Below are 22,318 nucleotides of genomic sequence, written 5' to 3'. Positions count from 1 at the left end.
GTACCATTTTTAATTTCTATTACTGTGAAGGTAAGTATTAATATACAGAATGGACAGATCTGCAAGAAGCTACAAAGTTTGAACACGTTTTTAAAAACACTCTGTTTATACCTATGTAGTTTTGAAATCTCTCTGTTATCGGATATCATGTGACCTCCAAAAAAACAGATTTGAGTGGTTCATAATATTTCCCCTTGTACCTATTGAAGGGCCGCAATCATTTCAATCATTCTTCTTTGAGCATCTTTGCAGACAAAACTCTGTGCTTACCTTCTATCATTTGCAAGCAATTTTAAAAACTGAAATATGTCACTTTTTGTAACATAGTTATTGCGCAAGACACTTTCATATTTACAAAGAGAGGAAAAGGCACTCTGTGTACTTTTTCTACTCAATGTAAATACAACCTCATCATACACACCACTTTGCGTTGAAAGGGTGTTCTATATGTGTTGTTGTGCGTGATTGCACTGAATACTCATGGAACAAGACACATCTCCAGATTTATCAGAAATCATAAATCTTGATATGTGTTTGAATGCTGCACCATTCTCCAATTGGTGTAGGAAAGCACAACAAGGAGAATTGTTTTAATTTCTCCTCATTTTTTAATCTTCAATGCATGCTAAAATGTTCAGCATACAATGAAGGAGAAAAATGTGTTTTCTGATTGTTTTTGTGCAGGAAGGTGTCAAAACATCTGCACAAAAACAAACACCACATGACGAAGATATCCTTGCACTATGGTGCAAGGGTGCCTGTGTCACCACATGGCTGCAGTTTAATCAGCCGTGCAGAGAGAAGCATAGATTTGCAACATATGTATATACATATGTTGCATCCCTGTGCTTCGGAAGTACTACAGCACACTGCAGTTAAAGAGGTTACTGCGTGATGCTGCAGCACTTCCTCATAGTTCTGCACTTATACATTCACCATACGCTACTAATGCATTCATTCAGTCAATTACATACTACACATACATTCATCAAAGCTCTTTTTTTAAACCAGGAAAGTTAGTTCTTAGAAGAACTTTTTTTTTTTCTTTTTTCTTTTATATTTTTGGGGGGTTTTTTGAACAATTTTTAATTTTTTTTGGTTTTTCTTGAAAAAAAAGGAAAAAACAGAACTGGAGGAACAAAACAATGAACTTCAGGGAAAAAATAAACTAGCAATGATGACTCTCTTGCTTTCGGCAGATAAGATCAATTGACTGCTCTCTATAGCATAATACAGCATTGCATTTTATGCAGAGCACTTTTAGGTATTGAAACTGTGGATGGATGTCCAAATTTTGCACAGAAGGATCCACCCTTGAAGTGCATGGGTGCGATGGATCTGATGGAGCAGGAGCAACTCTCATTCTGCAGCATTACTCCCGAGCAAGGTTCACCGGATGGAGGGTCCTCAGATGCTTCATCATACTTGCTGTTCCGCAGGAATATTTTTTGTTCGGATCACCACAGGACAGCACTCTCTGGCAGATCTTGCAGGTTACTAAGGTGGCATTGGTTTCCGTTTGCCCCTCAGGAAAGGTGAAAAATTTCCACACCACAGATGAATATCTTGGTGGGCGTGGTGGTTCTTCCAAAAAATCATCCTCAGATGAATGAGGAGATCCTGGAGATGCCTGCTGCCCTGAAGCCATTGTTTAAAAAAAAAAAGTTAGAGCTAAGTGTAAACTTAGTCCAAAAAAGGTTGTTCTCTGCAAAGAGATGCTCCTCCAAAGAAGGTCAAAGAAGAATGATTGAAATGGGTGGGGTCTTTCAATAGTTAGAATAGGAAGTGTAATGAACCAATTAAATCTCTTTTTTTCAGGTCACAAGGGATCCCCGCACCGTGCGCATAGGCAGCACGCACCGAGCGTGCATCTGCGAAATTGAATTTAAAAGGAATATAGGATTAGAAGTAAAAATATATTACTTTTATGAGTAGTTTAGAGTTTGTCTTCAATTAATATTCACATGAAATACATATATATATATGTTTTTATAAATGTAAAATATTTTGCGGGACTCGCGCACCCACCGCGTCATACACGCACATGACGTATCGCGGAAGCACGCAAGCGTCGCATAACGTGCATCGTACGTGTTGCGTATAGGCTTGGACTCGCGTACCAGTTGCATTACAATCGCGCACCGAAATACGTACCCAACGCATACCGTATGCGAATGCTTTAGCGCAGTGATCGAGAAAGGTGCGCATAGGGTGCTCTAATCCCCCCAAAAATGAAAAAATAAATAATAATAAAGTATTGAAAATATAGTTTACAAAATATTTAAAAAAATATATTTAAATATTTTTTTAAAATTTACAATTTTGAAAAAAAAACCATTAAAAACAAATAATATTTTTTAATTTTTAAAAGAATTAATTGTAAAAATAAGTTAAAAAACTGGTGATAAAAATATTTTAAAAAACGTAAAGGAATTGACACACTGAAATAGAAAAATTTAGAAATCCAATGAAAATCATTAAACATCATAGATTTAGAGATGTTATAGATAGGAATTTGCATTTAAAAAACCTTAGAAATTCACTGAAAAAACCATAGGTTTCATGCACGTTATAGTTAGGAATTGGCATTTAAAAAACCTTAGAAATTCACTGAAAAAACCTTAGGTTTTGGGGGTGTTATAGTTAGCTGGACATTTCCCTCGTACAAAATCAGTGATGTCATCCGTGATGTCACTGACCATATCATGAGTGATGTAATATGTGACGTCATCAGCAGTGCATTGCGGGGGCGCGAGTTATAGGTAGCTGAACTAACTAAAGGGGGGAATTTCTAGGGTTTTGTATGAGGAAAATGTCCAGCTAACTATAACACTCCTGAAACCTATGGTTTTTTCAGTGAATTTCTAAGGTTTTTTAAATGCCTATTCCTAACTAGAACGTGCATGAAACCTAGGGTTTTTTTCAGTTAATATATATATATATATGTATCATTCAGTGGATCACTGGCTGAGATGAGAGCCATCACATGTGCATTAATTGTGATAAAGTGCAATCTTTACCCATTTGAAATGTATGGTATGGGATAAAACAATAAAGTGAGGTTGGGTACTCGCAAACTACAAATCGATAGTAACGGCATGAGAGTCAATATAATGATTGTGCAATAGAAAATAGACACAGTTTAGTGATGTATGAATATTCCCTGTATGTACTTTTCTGAGGGGATGAATATAGTAGGATTATTTAATTTTCAATTGCACCGATATGTATAATTTTAATCTGATGCCCCCTGTTTATAGGCACTGTCACTGTGAAAACAATGTAAAAGATAGCAAAAATGTTGATGCCTTTAGCTAGTCAGGAGAGTCCATCTTCAATATTGATGTAACTGTATCACAAGGGTGTATTTATGTACCGGTGTTGCGACCACTTCTTGACCCATGACCAACGAGCTGTGAGCTCCGAAACACATCGGTCTGTTTCCTGCCTTAATGATGGAGAAATAAGGAGCATGTTGTTCATTGCACTGATTGTCAGCCCATCTTCTTCTTTCCCCACACAGGCTGTTGGATTGGGGATAGGACTTGTTGTATTTATTTGGGGCTTGCTACCCCCACTATACACTCGCTGCACTCAAGGAGGCCAGGAGAATTAGTGCCAGGACTAGTTTAGATAAGTATTTTTATGTTTCAATGTTTTAAACTTAGCTAAATAAATGTAAGCAAAAATTGGAAATACAGTATATTTTTTTAATATAGTGTGCTTACATGTATTTTCCCAAAATTTAGAAATAAAAATAGTAACCTTAAAGGACCATGGTACTACTGGGCTATTCATAATTTTCAATATTTTTCAAAAACTTATTACCACTTTTAGAAAATGTGCTAATAGGTAGGGCAAAAATACTAAATCAAATACCTATATTCGAAAGCGTAACGCAGAACACTTGCAGAACACTTGCAAAGTGGAGCTAAAAAATGCCTGCCTTTAACTTTCGTAGAGACAGACATTAGCATATCAGCTAATTATTTGGCATCATAATATACTGTGGTAGTACAGCAGGTTACACCCATATATCACAAACATACCATGCAAACAGATCTCACAAAGTTTAAATGTATTATAACTTATAAAATATTTACACTAGTTACTTGCACTACTCAAAATAGGCATCTGCACAACATTGCATCAAATCAATGAAAGTTTTAACAAAATCTGAATGACAGATTTCTCAATACACACTGTAAAACAATTCATGTTAAATACATTGAATTTAAGCATATTTTGGGATCCTCCCAAAATTTACTTATCACAAAATATGTTGTGGAGAGAAAACAATTATATCTTTTGACACAATTTAACGCTCCATTTCCTTTAATATGTATAGAGTTTGCCCACTCCTCTGTGTAATTGTTTACTTTACACCACTCCACTGTATGCAATTTACAGTATGCTACTCCAGTTTACGACAATGCAGTATATGCCACAACATTCTAAGATAATCCACTGTACGTTACTCCACTCTACTCAACCCAACCCGACTATACACCATTGCAAAGTACCCCAATATACTCAACGCTATTATGCTGTTCTCCACTGTATTATATAACACTTTTGTCTATGCCACTTTATTGAATGCCTCTAAACTGTACTGCATGCACATCTCCCCTATTTAGCTCTAACCCAATCCAATCTGTGCTACTACACTATATGCCATTCCACTATGGCACACTTGATGATACACTACTGAAGTGTACTCTATTCCAGTGTCCACTACTACACTGTACAGCACTCTATTGTACTGAAATGCACTATGCACCGCTGGACTGGACCACAATCAACTGTATGCTATTTTGCTTTACAAGACTACATTCTGCCCCGCTCCACTAAACCACACTTCACTGTACGTGACTACAGTCTATGCTTCTGTAATTCACCCTATTGAGTTGTACATCACTCTAATAATGCTACTCCACTATAAGACACTCCACTGTATGTTTGACCAGTTAACGCTACTAAACTCCATGTTATTGCACTAAACACCACTAGATTTTACAGTACTCCACCATATCATACTACAATTTATGCTACTTCACTATATGGTATTGCACTGTACGGTATTACACTGTACCCCACTGTGGTCTACACTGCAACACTTGTCGCCACTGCTCTCCAATATACGCTACTCAATTTTACTCAATGTAATTTTACAACACTACACTGTATCACACTCCACTTTACTCAAGCTCACTGTATGCCACTCAACTGTACACCACTACAGTATACAATATCCCAATATAGGCCCCTACACTGTACATCAGTTCGCTGTATAGCAGTCCACTGTACGCCACTACAGTGTATCCGAATACAGTCTACAATATTTACAGGACCTAAATCCACTTTACCATACTCCACTGTATGCTATCCTACTGTATACCACTACACTGTACAACACTACACTCTATGACACTCCAATACATGCCACCCTATTGTATCTGACGTCAATGTATGCCACTCCACTGTATGTCACTCCACTCCACACCACTCAGCTCTATTCCATCCCACTATACGCTACTTCAGTATGCCTAATTCCACTTCACTCCACTATACCACAATATACTGTACCAGAGTACACTTTACAACACCTGCTGCCACTATATTTAACCACAGACTACTTGATAAAAATCCATTCCACTAAACTAAACAGGACAAATATAAAATTGGAAAAACCATTGAAATTCACTCAAAAAAATAAAGGTCAAATATAAGTTATAGTTAGGAGAATATTATTTAGGCTTGGTATAGAATGCCAAATTAAACTCCACAAACAGAGGAAATTCTACAGTTACATCTTAATTGTATGATTTATTCACCACTTATGCACTTATTTCTATCTTTTTTGTACCAAATACAACTTGAACTACAAAACCATAACACATTCAGAACTCATACTTGTCTGTTGAAATGATCATTTCCACACTGCTTTTACATTACTATACAACATACTTATAACTCATATTTATAGTTACGGACTACCTTTAAATTAATATAACTTGCACACTTCCATACACAGTCTTGTCACGTCACTTACCTCAATACATTGATTGTAACTCGCCACTGTACTATGCACTGTTCTCTGGAAAATATAATAATTATTGATGTCAGAAGTGTTTTATTTACTGCAATGATTTCACATGTTATAACTTAGGTAATGTCCAAGGTTATAGCTAGTGCATGGAGAAGGGGTACGTATAGGTAATGTAGTGTGGCCAGTGAGGTCACAAGACTTTGTACGGAAGGGTGGATTGATGATATTAATAATAAGGAGGGGGTGTCCGTGGCCCTCTTTCCCAGGCTGATTTTAGCCTGAGGTCCCCATCCCTGGGGTCCAGCGTAATGAATTAGGGGGAGGGGAGCCACATGGCCCCTCTCCTGGGCTGTTTTTGTCCCCGGAGACCACCGCCTCCTTGGGGCCTGCAGACACATCTATAGGGAGAGGGAGGCTGTGCATTTGAAAGGTAGGGGTGCCACACAGCCCACCTCCCTGGGCTGCAATTGGCCTGGGGGACCCCATCCCCCGGGACCCAGCCGTGTAATGCAAAGAGAGGGTGGCTGTACGGCCTGGCTCCCAGAGCCAATAATGGCACTAGGGACCTCATCCCCAGGGCTGGGCTCAGCTATGCGGCAGGGTGCCCCGGAGTGGAGTTGGCTGCATGAGTGCATGCAGGGGAGTGGCAGGGGTGTGAGTTCAATTTACTTTAGGGCATAGTTTTTCGAGATATGTATAACTATAACTGCAGTATTTCTATCTTATAGTACATGTATAATCTGAACCTAACTACAATGCAGCTGTAACCTTTGGTTTTAAATTAAATGTCTATGTTTATTCAATATATATATATATATATATACATATATATATATTCCGCAGGACACACGTATCTCTCCGCAACGTGAGACAGGCCACACCAAATGTGCTTGTTTCATTCATTTATTCGAGGCAAGGCAGGCATGACGCGTTTCATCTCCAACGAGTTTTAATCATATGCAGGCATTCAAACGGTGGGATCGCCAGCTTTTAAAATACGTAACTTAAGACATTGAAAACGGACTCATGCTTTCAAGTTGGATTAAAGCAGCAGTTAGTGTTTAAATTCGACAACTTTCATTTACTCAGGGATGAAAAGTACACATTTTCCGTTGTTTAGATTCAGGTTAAATGCCTCGAAAATCAAGTATTTTCGTAATCACTGTTATTCATCTCTGCAAAATTCGTTTTTCATTACTTTGTGTAGTCACTCCTCCTACAATGTCCATAATGCACTCTTTCTGCTGCTTTTCACCCACTCGGTTATTCAATGCAGATTTTGGCAGAACTTAGACTTGCTTTCTATGTGCAACCCTGTATGCATAGCGCCTTCAAAGGAATAGTTCCATGTTCTGGCCATATCAGAAGGGCACATTATTCAAAACCAGTCAATTCCGCAACCACCGATTTTTTTCCTCCCCCTTTCGGATTTGTTAATTGCCTTCAAAAATGATACTTTCTAGCACGAAGTGCGCAGGGAAAATCCTGTTGCAAACCCTGGCTGATATCATGTTCATCTCCCAAGTCGGGGCGGGCCTTTCACGGGGCCCTTCCATCCATCCTTCGTTGATGCTCAGTACTTCCAGCCGGCGGGCTCTCCATTCTGAATTCGATCCATTCCAACAAACTTCTGACACAAGGAGAGCCTCATCCTCTCGGGTCGGGCCTGTTACAGGTGTGTCAGACACCTCTAATATTCCGCAGGACACACGTATCTCTCCGCAACGTGAGACAGGCCACACCAAATGTGCTTGTTTCATTCATTTATTCGAGGCAAGGCAGGCATGACGCGTTTCAACTCCAACGAGTTTTAATCATATGCAGGCATTCAAACGGTGGGATCGCCAGCTTTTAAAATACGTAACTTAAGACATTGAAAACGGACTCATGCTTTCAAGTTGGATTAAAGCAGCAGTTAGTGTTTAAATTCGACAACTTTCATTTACTCAGGGATGAAAAGTACACATTTTCCGTTGTTTAGATTCAGGTTAAATGCCTCGAAAATCAAGTATTTTCGTAATCACTGTTATTCATCTCTGCAAAATTCGTTTTATATATATATATATATCCAACCAAACGAACCTCTCCGGTAGGAAAGACGTGAGCCCACACAGGTAAGTTCAGAACTGCCTCCTTTAATTTCGAAAAACAAACGGCATTATGCATTTCGGCACTCCGTTCCTTTTCAAGCACGTTCCTTTGTGAATGTGCTTGAAAAAATATTTAAAGGTATTGTGCCCAGGGAAAACATCAAACATACCCCCCCAGGATCGTCACTTTTGCCCAAATAAATAACCAACATTCTTTACCTGTATGAAATTTGAAAAAACACAACTTGGCTGAAAAATATGCCCACACAGCTGATAGAAGACTCAGCTTCTGGGCCCCAAATTGTTATGATAAAATATGGTTTCATTAGTTGATACACATTTGCATATATTTAATGTAACTTCCAACTATCCATTAATGTGGTTGTTACATGGCCACCTTTTTACTCACATTGCACCCTGGACTATAAGCTGTTATTTTCCTCCCTCATGGGTGATGTAGGTGTGTGAAAAATGAAGGATTATGCTTGCCCAAAGGTTAAATGTTCAAATTAGATTTCCAATTGAAAGAGTCTACACAGGCAGGACATGTAGGTCTCACATATTGTTGAATATTCTGCTGAGGGGGATGGCCTAACACGTGTTGACTAATAAAGTTGTTTTTTAGATTGTCTAGATGCATTTACACGAACTTTGCTATGAATGTATATGGTAAACAACATATTCCAATTGTGTGTCTGGTATGTTTTGCAGGTTTCAAGCAGAGTACTAAAACACTTCAGAACTAGTTAGTGGTCCCACTGTGCACATACTCATGACTCCATAAATAAATGGTTCATGAACGCTGAAGGTGTGCAGGCAACTGTATTTGGGATTAGCCATCAGGGTAGCACTAGTGTAGCAACTGTTAAATATGCCTTGAAGGGAGGCCCAATGTATGGTTGCTAGGGTGTGAAATATTATTAGGCTTTGAAACATGAAGTTACCTAATTGAAAGGGAAATGATGTCCATGTGACAGCAAACCATGCTTCCATCAAGTAGTATCTTCAAATGACTTCTATTCCTATTTTTCGAAGATTACCAGTGCATCCCTATACAAATACAAACATTTTCATCCGGAGTTTAAGAAATAAACTGCTGTAGGAGATTTATATGTTTTTTAGTACATGATTATGAGATTTAGAGCACAATCTAAACATAAAATCTGTTTGCTTAACAAATACTGTCCATACCAGAAATGATACATCATTATGATGGATGGATTAGGTGTATGTTAGGTGGATTGATGCACATACAAAGTACATACTAGGCAGAGAACTATAGGAAAAAGGCGACATAACTGGTAATGTAATAATTGGATGAAAACTTGCTAAGTGACCTCATGTATTTAGGTGCCTAGCATATATGTTAGCTACACATACAACACATGCACAATAAATGAGTGTGCATAATTAGGACATAATTTACAATCTATCCTATTGTTTAAATCTGGCTATAAACATAAATACAAGTCCTGATGATCATGATGGGGGACGCATTCATCCATCAGAATGGTTTCAGACATCATGTCTATCTTAATTCAGTAGTTTATATCATATGATAGATGTTGACTTGAGGTTACAAGGCACATTTGTGACCTAATCGTCCATCTGCTATCTAAACTTGTCACTTTTGATAATTTTATTTTATAAATTGCATATGAAGTGGTGAGGACTTCTGTGTATGTACAGCAGCTCCATTCTTTATGCTTAGAAAATGTGCTTGATAAATAATTTAAGTTATGAAAATAAGCCTCATGAGCAAGTGAAGGAGATGTTAGCCATGAAGGCAGGGAATTGGCCGTTCGCTCTGAGTCGGAAGGTGGTACCACCGAAACCAAGGTACCTAGAGGCAGAGAGGGTGAGGGGTCTGGAGAGAAGGTCACAAGTTCTTCAGACTCAGAGGCCTCCATGCCAGACCAGCCTCAAGTGGTGGTGGACCCTAACTATCTCATGGACTTCCATCATCGTCGACCACCACTAGCAAGATAAGCACCTCCCTCCAGTTCCCCCTAAAGTAGGTCAATACCCATCCTCTAACAAGGGTGATGTCTCCTTTGTTCGAGGCACCTCTGTTCCTGTCCCTGTTCACCCAGAAGTGATGTTCGAGGAGGCTGTGGAATTGCTGCTCAGTCTCTCTGAAGGCCAAACTGCAGTGTTGTGTGCCATCCAGGGAGTCAATGACCAACTAATCCAATGATTGGCCTTTGAGGATGGCATACACAGTGCAGTATTTGCCATATAGAGAGGAAAGGCCCAACTCATATCCCCCTCAGACACCTCTGCCTCCCACCCACCACCACCTGTCCCTCTCTTCTCTTGATCCTTCCTCTTACAAATCCAATCTCCAACCTCCATACGCCCACCAAGCACCTCTGTCCCAACAATCCCAACATCAGACACTAGTAATACACTCAAATACACACACAAATTGTCAGACAAGCACAAACATATCGGCACACGCAGACACCCCTGCTGAGAAACACAAACATACACATACAGACACACAAAGTAGCATCACACCCTTTATCACTACAGACACACCCACAACACACAAAGAATCACATCCATCCATCCCCCAATAATATGAATAATCAGGGTCACAACCACTACCACACACTCGATCACCACCACACCCTCAACCACTAACACACCATCAACCACCACCACAGTTTTAACCAACATCACAGTCTTGACCACCAGCACACCCTCATCCACCCCCACACTGTCAACCACTAACACACCCTCAAGCAACACCATACCCTCAACCAGTGCCACACCCTCAATTAGCATCACACCCTCATGCACTACCACACCCTTATCAACACACCATCACCCAAACCGACCATACCACAGAAACACACACTCAGCAAAACACACATCATCTCCCATACAAACTACATAAACACACTCACTCAGCAAAATACACAGCTTTACCCAAACAAAGTACACCACAGAAACACACACTCAAAATCACTACATCCCCAAAAAACATGTCACCACCCAAATCAAAACCCTCACCCACAGTACAGTACACACCTAGACACATATTCAAATCCACAACCACACATCAGCCAAGGACTTCAGATACACTCTCAACCTTACAATAACCTAGACATACACACAAATACACACACACACTGCCACAACTACATCAACCATCGCAACACCCTCTACCTTTCTCATCCACCCTTCCTCATCCTACCTAAACCACCCCTACTCTTCCAAAAAACCCTTAAAAAGTGGCCCACCCCCACTCCCCAATGATTATTTGAGGTGCCTGGGTTCCATCTGCTTGGGGAGTGACATAAGCCCCTTTACAAGAAGGTTATTTTATGTACTTTGTGTGCACCAGGGATGTAGGAAGAAAGATTTGAAGCAGTGATGCAACCATCCACAGCTGTGGCTTGTCTTTCTGCTGTTTATTTTTTGTTTGGTAATTATTATGACTTATTGTAAAAACGTTTGAGAGAGGTGTTTCAAAGTTTATTAAAACATTTTTTGTGAAACTTGTTTGGTTTTCTGGTGAACACAGACACATGGTCCAAATGGATTTATTTTGACTACACTCACCGTTTGTCCAGGCTTAAATATTTTGAGTTAAATAACATGATATTTTGTGATCTGGCCCTCACATCAACACTGTGATGCAATTTAACTCCTTTACTGTTGTTTTGTACTTTTATGATTTTAATTAATCGATTAAAGTGGATTGAATTGAATTGAAATTGAACTCCTTTACTGCTCCCCCATGTTGAGCCCTTTTTTGGGTATTTGGGGGTAATTTGTGCTTCGGGCTTCATAACTTATTTTACACATAAGATATCCACCCCCAATTTGTGTCCTTTTTCCAACATCCTTGGGATTTTAAAAAAACCCAGGGTTTGTGTATTCCCCTAGAGGGGTCCAAGAAATAGGAGAAGCATAGCAAAATGTTTTGTGTTTTTTGAGAAAAATATGAAAAGTGCTCTGGCTAAAAGTGTCAATTTTTGCCCTAAAAATGCCATCAACCAACAGTTTACTCTGCTAAAGTCACCATCTTCTCAGCTTTCAGAAACATGAAGGGTTGAATCAAAAAACCTAATTTTGTACCACAACTTTGACATAATTGAAAGAGGTAGCCTATTTGCACTACTTTTTGGCTCTCAACCTACTTAGTTTATGATAGAAACCAGTGTAAAACCCATGTGTGATCCAGGAAAGCTATAGATTTCTGAAAAGTAGACAAAATTCCAAATTAAGCAAGGGCTCATATGTGTAGATCCCTCTAAGGTTTTCCCGAAGAAAATAACTGTTGAAATAAAGAAATATTGAATATGAGTTGAAAAAAATTGTCATTTGTGACAACATTCTCATCTATAACTTTTTGTCACGATGGCCGATTTACAAAAGCAATATAATATGATTACGTCCGTTAGACCCTTTTGGTTGTGGGGATTTGCAGTTTCTTTGAGAACCCAAAGTCCCCAGAGCCAACAACTGAGCTGCACTTTACAATCTTTTTTCATTATATACCTTGCATAGACCAATTCATATAGTGAAGTATGTAGAGTGAAAAATGGGCATCAAGAAAACCTATGTATTTCTGAAATAGGCACAAGATATGGAGTTTATGAGCAATGGTTATTTCTACATCTCTGAATTTGTGGATATTTTTAAAAATGTAATATTTCCTATTCACTGGCTTACATTTGAAAGGCACAAATGTAGTGAAATTCAATAGGTAATAACAAATGTGTTACTATTTTAAGTTGCCACAAGTCTTCCAATAAAGATGATACCACACTTGTCTGGGAGGGCTTCAAGCCTGCGACAGGAAATTGCCTAAAACATAGATGTATTACATTTTTCCACTGAAAGCTAACCCTTTTTTTCCAATGTAGATAGCTGTGGATTTTGGACCCTAGCTTAGCTGGCACCTGAGGAAACCTAGCATACATGTACATTTTTGACAACTAGACACCTAGGGATATCCGGGGTGATGTGACTTACATGGCTCTTACTATTCTCTGTGGGTCAGGAAAAAACAGCCCCTAGGATGTGTGCACTTTTACATGAAACATTGTGTTTCTTATCACGGTTCCACTTGAATCAAACAAAAATAATCCAAAGTTTCTGGAAATTCAGTCGTTTCTTTCATTTATTCATCCATTAATTCATGAAAAGTTAATTCCAACTTTCACTGTAATATATACAACACAACGCTTTTTATGATACCCAATGCATTTCGGGTCGAACATTGACCCTTCTTCTTTGTGACTTGTGAACGCTAAAGATTTAATCCCAATTGGTTAATGCATGGCCTAGAGAGCGCGAACACAGAAGTGTTGTTCAAACGATTCCGCGAGGTTTAGCTACCGGCACAGACATTGACGCTTTGAAGTAAGTATGCGATAGTTAACTGACATGGAGATATTTGAGACCTCTAACCGCTATGTGGTTGCCCGCAGCATTTCACTAAGCACGCTCGCTTAATGTCAGCGGGTTAGGTAACTTTTGCATCTGGTTCGACAATATAGTAATACAGATCGTTACTTTCAAGAAACACTTAACTTAGTGATAGCGAAACAGGAAACTTTAGTACAATGCCCTGGATAGTCTCTAAATCTGTTGTTACCTCACACACCACATATATTTTTGTTGAATGTTTGTTTATTTGAATCCGCCTTAGATATTTTTATAAGAGAATAGCATAGAGTTTTTGAGCGACTCGAATTTTCATGTTTGTCTGCTGATTTATTTGAAGATTTATTTCCTTGCAGAATCATTTGCATATATTAGACCTCTGCCTCTTTCTGATTATGTGAATAATTGTGGTATCATTGACTAGAGCCTGATCTGTATTTTTGTATCTTTTCTCTATACCCCTGAAGAAGGGTCAATGTTCGACCAGAAATGCATTGGGTATCATAAAAAGCGTTGTGTTGTATATATTACAGTGAAAGTTGAAATTAACGTTTCATGAATTAATGGATGAATAAATGAAAGAAACAACTGAATTTCCAGAAACTTTGGATTCTTTTTGTCTGATTCAAATGGAACCGTGATAATAAACACAATGTTTCATGTAAAAGTGCACACATCCTAGGGACTGGTTTTTCCTGACCCACAGAGAATAGTATTATGCAGGGCACTGACAGATACAGTGCAACGGATGTAGTAGCAAACCACTAAAGTAAAAATGTACGCTAAACATTGGTTCAAATTGTGAGTGCACTGAGAAACAAAACTGTGAATTACATGGCTCTTACCAGGTTTTTTTACCCAGAATACCTTGCAAACCTGAAACTTTGACTAAAAAACAAAATTTCCTCACCTTTTTGTGATGGATAGTTCTGGAATCTGCCGAAAATCATAAACTTCTGTCCACCCAGAATTCCCCAAAGTCTCAAGATCAAAATGGTACCTCACTTGTGTGGCTAGGTCTAGTGTCCGCTGCAGAAAACAGCCCAAACGCAACATGGTTACATCAAATTTTACCACTAAAAACTGACCATTTGTTTCCGTTGTAGGTAGCTGTAGATTTTGGACCCTCGCTCAGCCGGCACCTAGGAAACCCTAGCAAACCTGTACATTTTTAAAAACTAGACACCTAGGAGTATCCAGGGTGAGGTGACTTGCATAGCTTTCACTATGCTTTTTACCCAGAGTTCCGTGCAAACCTCAAACTTTGACTAAAAAAACACGTTTTCTCCCCTTTCTGTGTTGGAAAGTTCTGGAATCTGTGGGGATCCACAATTTCTCATCCACCCAGCATTTTATCAGGTCTCCCGATAAAGGTGGTAGCTCACTTGTGTGGATAGGCCTAATAGCCACAACAGGTAAAGGCCCAAAACACAGCATGGACGCATCATATTTCTCCAATGAAAACTCTAGTCTTTTCTAATGTGGGTAGCTGTAGATTTTGGAACCGAGCTCAGCCGGCACCTAGGGAAATATAGCAAACCTGTACATTTTTTACACCTAGGGATATCTAGGGTGGGGTGACTTATTTGGCTCTCGTCAGATTTATTTGCCCAGAATCCCTTGCAAACCTCAAACCGTGACTAAAAAAGCACATTGACCTCACATTTCTGTGATGGAAAGTTCTGAAATTTGCAGGGAGCCACAAGCCTCCTTCCCCAAAGTCTCCTGATAAAAATTGTCTTTACTTGTGTGGATAGGCCTAGTGCCCGCTACAGGAAATGGCCCAAAATGCAACATTGACACATTTTTCCATGGAAATATATACCCTTTTTTTCCTATGTGGGTAGCTGTATTGTTTTGACTATAGCTCAGTAAGTACCTAGAGAAATCTAGAAACCCTGTGCATTAAAAAAAAAACTATACTCCTAAGGGGTATACAGGGTGGGGTGACTTGCATGACTCTCACCAGATTTCTTTACCCAGATTCCCTTGCAAATCTCAAACTTTGACTAAAAAACTAATTTCTGTGTTGGGAAGGTTTGGATTGCAGGGAGCCACAAACTTCCACCCACCCAAAATTCCCTCAAATTTCCTGATTACAATTGTACCTCACTTGTGTGGGTAGGCCTAGTTCCCACAGCAGGAAACTACCCAAAACGTAACAAGGATGCATCACATTTCTTCGCTCAAAACTGACCCTTTTATTCCAATATGGGTAGCTGGGGTCTTTGGAACCCAGTTCAGGGGGCGCATAGTGGAATCTAGCAAACCTGTACATTTTTAAAAACTAGACACCTAGGGGTATCCAGGGTGGTGTTGCTTATGTGGCTCTCACCTGTATTTTTATACAGAATCTCTTGCAAATCTCAGACTCTGCCTAAAATAACAAATTTTCCTTAAATTTCTGTGATGAAAGGTTCTGGAATCTGTGGGGAGTCACAAACTTACTTACACCCAGCATACATAGAAGCCTCTCTGTAACAATGGTACCTCACTCGAGTGGGTAGGCTCAGTGCCCGTGACAGGAAATGGCCCAAAACACAACATGGATGCATCACATTTTTCCACTAAAAACTGACCCTTTCTTTCCAATATGGGTAGCTGTAGATTTTTGACTCTAGCTCAACTGGCATCTAGAGAAACCTAGCAAATGTGTACGTTTTTTTAAAACTAGGCACCTAGGGGTATCCAGGGTGTGGTGCCTTGCGTGGCTCTCACTAGGTTTTTTTCACCAGGATCCCATGCAAACCTTAAACTTTGATTAAAAAACACATTTTCCTCACATTTTTGTGATGGAAAGTTCTAGAATATACAGGGAGTCACAAACTTCCTACCCACCCAGAATTCACTCAAGTCTTGTGATAAAATTGGTAGCTCATTTGTGTGGATCGGCCTAGTGCCTGCTAAAGGAAACAGCTCATAACATAACAGGACGTATCACATTTATCAACTGAAAACTGAATACAATTTTAAATGTGGGTAGATTTTAGACACTAGTGCAGACCACACCTAAGGAAATCTAGCAAACCTGTAAATTAAACCACCTAAGGGTATCTAGGGTGAGGTGACTTGTGTGACTCTCACAAGATTTATTTTCCACAGAATCCTTTGTAATCCTCAAACTCTGTCTACGAAAACACATTTTCTTCACATTTCTCTGATGGAAAGTTCTGGAATCTACAGGGAGACACAAAATTCTATCCACCCACCATTTCCCCAAGTCTCTTGAGAAAATGGTATCTCACTTGTGTGGGTTGGCCTAGTGCCTGCAACAGGAAATGACCAAAATCACAAAGTGGATGCATCAAGTTTTTCCACTGCAAGCTGACCCTTTTTTCCAATGTGGGTAGATGTACATTTTGGACCCTAGCTTAGCCGGCACTTAGGTAACCTAAAAAACCTATATATTTCTGAGAACTAGACATCTAGGTTTATCCAGGGTGGGATGACCTGCATGGCTCTCACTAGGTTTTTATTAGCCAGAAGCCCTTGAAAATATCAAACTTTAGTAGGAAACACACATTTTCCCTACATTTCTGTGACGGAAAGTTCTTGAATCTTTGAGAAGTCACAAATTTCCTACCACACTGAGTTCCCACATGTCTGCCGATACCCCACTTGTGTGGATGGGCCAAGAGGCCATGACACAAAAGGCTCCAAAGTGCTACGTTGAGAGATAAGGAATGGGGTAGCTGCTGTATTTGGGGCCATACTGTGGTGACACCAATTCAAATCTGTGCACCACTGAAACCTAGGGAGGCCTTTTTTGGTGTTTCTTCCCCACTAGAGTGGAAGAGAGTGCTTACCTGCTCTTCCTTACCACTCCGGTGGGGAATATGTTATGTCAGCAAGCCTCATCAGGGAAGCGATTCTGCATCCCTCCCTCCCTTTAAAAATAAAAAAAGAATCCTTTGGTGTTCCCACCGGAGGATTCCTTGTCGCTCTCCCCTGTGTCGGACAATGGCCAACACCCACGCCAAACAGGGTAAATTTGATTTTTGAAGATACAAATAATCTTTGCATATAATTGAGGCTACATCTGTTTGTCTGGAATTGGGCTAGTGCTTGAGAGCAATGTCAAACTACTCCAGCAACAAGCAGTATCCTTGTCAGAATCAGTGCTTTAAATGGGCCAGTACTGTCCAGTACTGAGTACCGGCACTTGGTTTTTTTTTGAGCGGGAGAGTACCTGCACTTTCAAGAAAAACATGTTTTTTAATTGGAGAGTACCGGCACTTCTTAGAAACAAGCAGGCAATCTGGTACAGAGTACCTGCCCTTCTATTTTTCCATTTCAAGCACTGGGCAGAATAAACCACAATAGTAAATAAAGGGTTTAATTTTGGGATCATTTTAATTCTGCCACTTATATTATGCAATATATAACTGCATAGAGCCTGTAAAGGGAGGCTTCAGGGCTGTTTAAAAGCCCTACGTAAGTAATTGTAACAACTTGTGCTGCAGGCTGACTAGTAGCATTAGAAGCACAGGCCCTGGGTACATTAAATGACAGTTTACTGGAAAAGAATCAGTTAACTAAATGTTTCAATTTGGTGTTATGTTATGTTCAGTGAATTTGTAGAGTTCAGCTTGTCAACCGTGAGGGTACCCGGGTGCTGAGGTGTGTGGGAGTGAGACATAGCCTAAGCTACAGGTTGTCTCTTCAGGTCCTGAAAGGAAATTGATCAATTGAAGAGTTTGGCATTCAGTGTAAGGTAAAGGAGTGTTGTCAATCACTATAACACTGGTCAAGATTGGTAAAGGGACCAGAGTTCTAAAATACGGCAGAGATGTTCAGATAACAGGAGTAGTGAAGCGTAAAATGTTATGGGGTGACCCTTCAGAGAGGGAAAAGTCCAAAATGTTGGGAATTATCACAAATAGCAAAGTAGCCCATGACATATGAGGATTTATAGACATTTTTACTTACTGTATGTGGAATACCAACTGCAATGAAAGGACTCTATGACTTACAAATATGTGTGTCTTTCAAATGTTAGATGCAATTTTCTTCAAATTGTTAATTTGCTTGTCATTTAAAGTTGTAACCTACATTGGATATTTGGTGTGCACTTTCATCATGATGACACAATTACAATTAAGATTAACAGGTGTATGAGCAGAATGTGTAAAAGGATGTGTGAACATATTAGGTTAATGTTTTAAGTCAACAGGACACATGTATGTATGAAAAAGAACAATTGATGGACAGAATGCTGAACAATTTTGAACATTCAGTTTTGTCTATGAGAAATAGATTCTGCCCATTCAATCCTGCTGGAATTTTTGCTTTTTAGGATAGCCCGCATTTGGACTTTTCCTATAAGTGAGTCTCACTGACTAAGTCTCACTCACTGTAAAATGGATTGGGAGTGCTAGCTAGTTCACCCTATAAAAAATATCTGTTCCTGTGCAGCTGGAGTAAGAGGCTCTGGGTTCGCAGCACATGAACATGGTTGCACAACGCATACATCCATATGCCTGGAATGAGTTAGTGAAACTACCGTCCAGCTAAGCCTGGTATCTCATTGGTGGGCATTCATAGTGTAAGTCTTTAGTGCTGAAGTGAAAATGGTGTGTGCTTTATATTATTACGCATTGTGGGTGAAATCTGCACATAAGTACACTTTTACCATTGTTACGCCTAGAAACTAGCAAGACACACTGATCATATGGTAAACAGTGATCCCAAGAGCAGATTTAATGTCATTTTTATCATATCCATGCCCTTTCTTGTTCTCGAGGATTTGTCACATTTTTCTGGCTCAGATTCTAATTTGATTCCTAGTTTTTGTTCCCTCAGCTGGATCAAGTTATTTACACTGCTGGAAAGCTAGAGGATCAAAGAGCGCCTCACAGAATGGGCCATTTTCCAGTAATTTGGCCCATTCCTAAAAAAGGAAATGGTGGAGATGGAATATGCATGTGATAATTAATTTTTACACTATAGCAGGCCTGGGAAGGCTCAGCCTAAGGAGGACAAAAGAGAGAAAGCAATACCTCTGGAACCAATCACAGGAAGATTTGATTGAAGGGAATCAGGTAGCTATGGCAGTTAGGGCAGTGATTTCAGGCTATCGGAGAGCTCTTTCAACAATCCATCTTAAGTAGCTATTTTGAAATTCTGCACAGGGTGGTCGGAAAAGGGGTGAGTGATGATATTTCATATCAGGATTTAATAGAGGTACTTACCTTCCAGAACCTTCTGCCCGCTACTTAAAAACCTCTGCACAATGGACAAACAGGGAAAAAGAGAGAGATCAGATGGACTAACAACTGAGAAATAGGGTTGAAAAGTGGTCACAAAGTTCAGAGGCAGCCATCCTAAATACTTTCCCACAGGTGCTCTTAAAGTGACCAAGGCTGCTGTGGGATGTGATGAGGACAGGCAAGGATGGTATTCTAGCTTGAGGGGTACATACAGGGTGACAATGGAGATTGCCTCAGGGTGAGTAGAACACCAGGCACCAGACACAGGACAGGTCCCGAGTGTGAAGCTGAAGTACAGAAAATGCAAGCTCAAAAGGAAATGAAAAGCTTAGGGGCCACAAGGCCAAAAACCCATAGTCCTTGTGTCTAGAACCTAAAACCACCTATAGTGGTGCAATGGGGCTGCCGAAGACAGCAGGAGAAGGTTGGTTCCCCAGAAGACTAGGAGCACATAGCATCCTCTTGTATTTCTTATGAAATGCCCATAAGGTCCCCCATCTCCGGGGGACTGAAACACAAAGAACGTGGCCAGGAAAAAGCACATGGAATTGTCCCAGGGGACTCACATTCCCCGAGGGACTGATGTGAAGACAAAAGTGGAAGACACAATAAAACCCATTGAGCTTCACCACTACAATGAGGTGAAGCTACCTGAGAGGGCATAACCCCCAGAAACATAACTCAGTGACCTCCTCTACTCCCTGTATCCATGTTTGATTGAAGCAGGAGGCACCCAGCAGGTCAATCCCCACCCATGCTAATTACAGGCAGGAGAGGAGAGAGAGCACGATTCGCCCTGCATGCATGAGTAGCACAAATGAAGGAAGAAGATACAATCTCCATGTCAGCCAATAACTGTATCAACAAACTATTTTGAGTACTCAAATAGTAAAAAAGGTAAATATTCAGTCCAACAATAAATTGATGTATAGTTCACTTTTAATCTGATTCATCTGTTCAAGCCGTAGGAGGTGCAATCCATAAATCTTCACATAAAAAGACTCGTTGAAGTATGCACAGCCAATGAAAGTTCCAATCAATCTTAGAATTGTACAGCCATCATGGTACAGTTCAGCCAACACATTTTTTATCAATAGGCAAGTAATACCTCAACTTCTTCAGGGCTGATATGTAAGTAGAAGACTGCTCAATCATGAAAAGTATGATCCCGGCACTACTGAGTAAAAGGCTCAGTGGTGGCGGGATCATAAGTCAGTGGGTTGATGCACCACAGTACAGTGGCAGGGTGACACATCAAGAAGAGTGCTCCTCGAGTATGCCGCAGCATGGATCGCATTAAAAGTGGACTATGTATCAATTTATTGTTGGACTGAATATAGGCCTTTTTTACTATTCGAGTGCTTGGAATAGTTTGTTGATACAGTTTGGCCCTCTCTTTTGAGGGACATATCAGGGTTGTTTGGGTAACTAACCTCTTTTCCTTTTAGCACCATTTATAGATGTTCTTGGGTTCTACTCTCCCCATATGTAGTGCTGAGCACCCTTTGTTGCTTCTTCACCTGGTTACTTGAGTGTATGCAAACAACAAAACACTGCTTTGTAAAACACTGGAAGCTGACTAACCCATGTGGAGTGGGCTCCCACAGGGTCAGCTTTGTGAACATCGAGAATTTTTTTATCTAACGGTGCAAGACCACCTCAAAAAACACATAGCTAGGGGGCAGTGGTTTGTCCCATAAGCTCCTGTGGCTCAATCAGCTGAGGCCAAAAAGTGACCCATAACCCTCTCTGATGGGCATAACACTTCCATATTTGGCTTCCTGGTGTCCCAGAGAAGGCAGGAGACAACCAATGGACTGTGATGTACTTTGGGGACTGCCAGGAGCTCAGCAGCCCCCAGAGGAGTGCCACCTACATGTTTTTAGGCAGTCTCCCTTGGTTTTCTAGTTGGCTATGTTGACCCTGGTAGACGTTTTATATCAATTCAAGCACTCTAGGAGCTTGGTCTTTTGTGCAAAGGCCCTGGAATCCAGGGACTTCTGTTGATAAGTCCTAAGATTGCTTTGCACCATGTAAAAAGTAAGAAATAAAACTCATGTACAAAGCTGATAAAAATTAAAGTACTTTATTAACAACAACAAAGTTAATAGAAAATCATTACATGTATTAATGAAGGCCATTGAAATGCTTTACATATAAAGTTCAGAGTGAATAATTGCATGTGTTAATGAAGGTCATCAAAATGTTTTATTAACAGACACAATTAACAGCAAACATTTACATGAAACGTCATGGAAATGCTTTTTTGACACTCACAAACACAGTGAGTCATTACATGTCCTAATTAATGTCAATGTAATGAGGCACCATCATTATAGATTTTTCCAGTGTTGCATTGGTTTATTATGTCATATTTGTGATTTTATTATTGTGCTAACACACTGACATAGCCAGTAGGCCTGCCTTTTGATAACTTGGGTACTTGCCAACACCACCCCCCCGAGTGAATCTTGGATTGCTCTGCTGTGCTACATTGAGAAAGTCCAGTGCTACAATTGGGTTGTAGATGAAAGGTTGCAGACCTATCATTTGAGAATAATCCACAC

Source organism: Triturus cristatus, chromosome 7, assembly GCF_964204655.1.
Source record: "Triturus cristatus chromosome 7, aTriCri1.1, whole genome shotgun sequence".
Lineage (NCBI taxonomy): Eukaryota > Metazoa > Chordata > Amphibia > Caudata > Salamandridae > Triturus > Triturus cristatus.
This window is presented reverse-complemented; position numbering follows the sequence as displayed.